The following is a 5,078-nucleotide window of genomic DNA, read 5'->3' as shown; positions in this document are numbered from 1 at the left end:
AATTTGGAACAATGACTCAATATAATGGACCCTCTAAAAGCAACTATATTTTATTTTAGTAAGCTTATTTACTAATATTTTTAAAAATATGTACTATAAAATTTGCTGTTTTTAATAACTTTAGTGTAAATTCCATGGCATTAATTACCTTCACAATATTGTGCAATCATCACTACTATTTTCACAATAAATTTATTACCTTAACAAAAACTCTGGAACAATTAATTAAAAATACACAACACTAAAAGTTACATGTTGTTCTTATGCAGGGACCATACTAAGCTTCTCTGTATCATTCCAATTTTAGTACATGTGCGGTAAAAAATAAACATGTGTGGCTTTTCTCAAAATAATTTCCATGAAGAGATTTAGGAAATCCAGAAATGGAATGATTATATTCCAGTGATAATGAATAATAAGTAAAATTTGGGTAGTGGGTGAGCCCTGCCCCTCCCATTCTGCATCTCACTGAATTCTGAATTGCTAAAATTCTTCACCTATCTTTATGCTTCTGGGGTTGGGTGGCACAAGCCTGAGATCTAAAAGTGATGTAAAGCACCAAGATATCAGAAGTATACTTGCTCAGTCACACGGGGTTTGGTTCCTTGGTTGATGTCATTGTTGTTATGGATGTGTGTTTGCCCCTTTTAAAAAATTTATTCATTATGATTAAAGGGAAAATAGAATATATTGACTTTAGAGAAGTCTTTTTTTTTTTTACTTCAACCAAATAGGTGAAATTACTGATAAAGTAGTAATTAGAATTACTAAAGTAATTAGTAAAGTAGAATTAGAGAATGTCTATGAGGGAGTTTCAGAATAAAATGTTTTTGTGTCTTAAAATTAAAAACCAGATATGATAATAATAACGAATATAAATATAAACACAGAGTTAATGAGAAAATGGTGATTGAATTCATTCTATACATTTCTAATACAAATGCATTACCCAGCCATTCCTATGGTTCTTTGAATCAATATGCAACAGCTCCATATTAAGTAAGAAATATAGAGATTAAAAATGGCCGCAGATTAAGTGGATGCTGCACAAACATGTTCCCAACACCCAACTGGAATTACAACTGAAATGTAGAAAAACTTCCTGAATAATCAACAGAAGACTTGCTGGAGAGAACCCTGGTAACCAAGGACCAAAAGTGGAGACTGCATAGGGACTGGTAGGAGGGGAGGAGGCATGAAAGGACAGGCTGGGCTTGGACAGAGTGCAACGGAAGTCCCAAGAGATATCTCAGCCATGGGGGGGGGGGGGGAGGCGGGCGTGGTGTGTTGCCAACGAGAACTCTGGGATCTAATCCCCAAGCTGGGCCCCCCAGCAGAGAGCACTAGAACAGAGCAGGGTTCCCACATAACATCATGCAAAGCAGCAGAGTTGCTGTTGGCTAGGCAGAGACAGCTGGAGGACCAGGCATCCTCTTAAGGGGCCAATGCACAAAATTCCCTGTGGAGCCACCCATCTTGTGCACCAGCAGAGGAAGGGCTGAGCGGACAGGAGCTGAGTGAGCAGAAGCCGGGATTGGGGGCTCTGGGGTTAGAACTCAGAAGGCAGACGCCTGGTTTCCTGTGCTGAGTCACTGCCTCACTGTGGAGACTAGCTCCCTCATGCAGGCATTAGCTGTACGGGTAGCTTTGCCTGGGGGGAAGATCATGCCAACCATCTCAGATCACAGTGGAATGAAATTAGAAATCAGCTATAATAAAAACACCTAAAAACATTCAAACACATGGGGCTAAATAGTGTATTAAATAATTAATGTGTTACCGATGAGATCAAGAAATAAATCTAAAACTTCCTGGAAACTAATGAAAATTAACACACAACAACCCCAAACCTGTCCTATTTTACCCCTAAAGTTCCTGTTTCAATGTCCTGCTGGATTCAGCTTCACCATGGGATGGAAACTTTGGACTCTGGTTTTGCTTCCAGCTCTACTAAAGCCCCGGCTGCTCCTTTTCCAGGACTGGTTTAAGGGAAATGCGACTTTGGAAACTGAGGAATATAATTTCACAAAAATAAGCCTGTCTACCACCTCTCATCCTCCCATGCGGGCTTCCGGAAATGCTTATTCCAGCTGTTCCCCAAGAACACCACTCCCACTAGTGAAGGAGAAATTCCACCTATGCAATCCTCCATTAATAGAAGGACATGGGGCATTAATAAAAAGAGAAATGTCTTAGTCTGTGGATATTAAAGTACGGTACTGGAAGAAAGAGAAGAGGGAGAAATAGTTCCTTTGGTGGATTTGATCCTACTCATAATTAAGTACTGAATATCCTCAACAACTTGCCGCCTGTCATCACAGAGGCTGGTCATTGACATTGCAGTGAAGAAAGATCAGTTCCCTTATCTGATCTTTTTCTCTTCCTCCACTGCTTCTCGTCTTTTGTCATTTTGTGTTTCTCTTTCCTTCTTCTTTTTGCCAGTGTGTTTTCCCTGCCTCCTCTTTTTTCTTTTTCTTTTTTTTTACTCACCAGGTCATTCCCCCAAATAAATTTCTCGTTTATACCCAAATTGTTTTGCAGTTTAATCTGCTGGTTTGTTCAAAATATATTTATGAATTTCTTGGCACTTTGCTAAAACTGTCCCCTCACTAATTTCATTTTTCTTACTTAGACTACTAGAGCCAAAATATCTTTTACTTCTGTATTTACAAAAATTAAATTTAACATGTTGCCACTTTTTAATTTTTTGCCTAACAAGGTAATTCTTGAACTGTTCTGTCTAAAGAATATAAATATTAAAATGTATGTAGTAAACACAAATGATTGCATTTTGAACTGCTTCAGAGAACATCATTAACACCATCAAAAAGTGCCAGATTTAGCATGATAATCCTTTACTGTTCTCTTACCTAAAAATGCAAATCTAAATAAGATTTATTTTATATCTGCTGAATTAGCTAAACTACTAAAAATTCAATGATAATATCATAAAGATGTGATCATGGCAGAAACACAGCATTTGGATTAAGAAGAACTAGGTTTTTGTTCAGATCTTTCAGTTATTTGTTTAGAAAATCTTTCAAATTTAACTGTTTAAAGTACAGTAGAGGTTTACTAATAATATCAGGCACCTGACTTAAATAATTCAGTTAGTTTGAGAAATAACAAATACTCTCTTTGAAACAATTTTATAAACTAGGGAAACCAATCATTGTAAATATTATTTTTAAATTTGGCAGTTATAGTAAATGGACACAATTTTGGAAGAACAAGTGTATCAGTGAGAACATATGAAAAATTAATTGAAATGAAACGGAATTCTTAGCAAGAAAGTGTCTACAAAGAAATACGTTTTTCTATACTACCTAAGTTTTACTTGTCTCTTGTCATTTTCTACTCTCATCCCTCAAAGAAAAAAAGAGATTTCAATTCACCTACTGATAATAGGAGCTCGTTGTGTCTAGTGACATTCATTATTGCTTTGATTTTTATATAGTTCCTTTTGACTCTGTTTGAGTTGTCATCCTCTTGTCATGTCCCCTCTTTCCTCTAGTCCAGGTCATGCTGATCTGTACTTTGATTCAACATTCATTTCTTTGCTACTATGACACACTACATAATGACATGAGTGTCTATCATGAAGAAAAAAGATTTTTTTGTTGCTTTCAGATAAGTGAATGAAAGTTTTTGATGCTGCATATACAGAAATAATGTACTGTAAAGTATAAAATTAGTTCTGATTAAATAGAAAATTTAAATGAGAGCCAAGAAAATAAAAAAGCACCATAACTAAGAGATGTAAATCTGTATTTTACTTGTGTTTAGTTTCCCTCAATGCTTATAGAAAATATTGCAGATTGTATTTTTCTAGGAATATATCCATTTCATCTAGGTTGTCCACCTTGTTGGAAAATTTTTCCGTAGTATTCTTTTCCTAATCCTTTGTATTTCTGTGAGTGCAGTTGTTACTTCACCTCTTTTGTTTCTTATTTTATTTATTTGGGTCATCTCGCTTTCTCTTTTGACGAGTCTGGCTGAAGGTTCATAACTTTTATCTTTTCAAAGAACCAGCTCTTGGGGTTGTTGATCTTAGTATCATTCTTTTAGTCTCTATGTTATTTATTTCTGCTCTAATCTTTATTATTTCTTCTCTTCTATTTACTCTGGGATTTTCTTGTTGTTCTCTTTTGAATTCTTTAAGTTGTAGGGTTAGATAATTTATTAGGAGTTTTTCTCGTTTATTCAGGTTGGCCCCTAGTGCTATGAACTTCCCACTCAGAACTGATTTCACTGTGTCCCATAGATTTGAGGTTGCTGTGTATCCATTTTCATTTGCTTCCAGGAAGTTTTTGAGTTTTTTCTTGATTAATAACATGCTATTTTCCCTTTATGTGTTTGAATGTTTCTGAGTGTTTTTATTATAGTTGATTTCTAATAGCATGCCATTGTGATCTGAGAAGATGATTGATATGAATTCAATATTATTGAGCTTATGTCTTAATAAGTGATCTATCTTTGAAAATGCCCCAAGTCCATTTGAGAATAATGTATGTAGATTTGAGGCAAAATATTCAGTAAATGTCAATGAGTTCCATCTGTCCTAGTGTGTCATTTAGGATCATTGTTTCCTTGTTGATTTTTTGTCTAGAAGATCTTCCAAAACTCAATCAAGTAGAATCAGAAAACTTGAATAGACCTATACCTACTGATGAAATTGAAGCAATAATACCTACCCATCCTTCCTTCCCCCCGCAAACAAAAGCCCTGGTCCAGATGGCTTTACAGGGGAGTTTTACCAAACATTCAAAGAACTAACACCCATCCTCCTTTAACTATTCCAAAAACTTCAAGAGGAAGAAACACTTCCAAGACTTTTTATGAGTCTATCATTACCCTAATGTCAAAATTAGATAGAGACACTACAAAGAAAGAGAATATCCTTGATGAATATAGGTGTTAAAATCCTCAACGAAACATTAGCAAGTAGGAACTAGCAATGCATAAAAAAGATCATACAACATGACCAAGTGGGATTTATTCCAGAGATGCAAGGCTGGTACAATATTCACAAATCAATAAATATGATACACCTCATAAACATATTGAAATACAAAAAT

At 35.4% G+C, this 5,078-nt stretch overlaps 1 non-coding gene across 1 annotated transcript; it reads right to left on the bottom strand.

Annotated features, from left to right (window-relative positions):
* Nucleotides 1-224: 224 nt before the first annotated feature.
* LOC132228946 (U6 spliceosomal RNA) lies at nt 225-330 on the bottom strand. The gene has a single exon (XR_009451543.1). It is a non-coding gene; the product is annotated as a U6 spliceosomal RNA (small nuclear RNA).
* Between the last annotated feature and the right edge of the window lie 4,748 nt (nt 331-5,078).

The sequence above is a fragment of the Myotis daubentonii genome, chromosome 2, assembly GCF_963259705.1.
Source record: "Myotis daubentonii chromosome 2, mMyoDau2.1, whole genome shotgun sequence".
Classification (NCBI taxonomy): domain Eukaryota; kingdom Metazoa; phylum Chordata; class Mammalia; order Chiroptera; family Vespertilionidae; genus Myotis; species Myotis daubentonii.
Note: the sequence above shows the minus strand (reverse complement) of the source record. Positions and strands in the feature narration are given on the sequence as shown.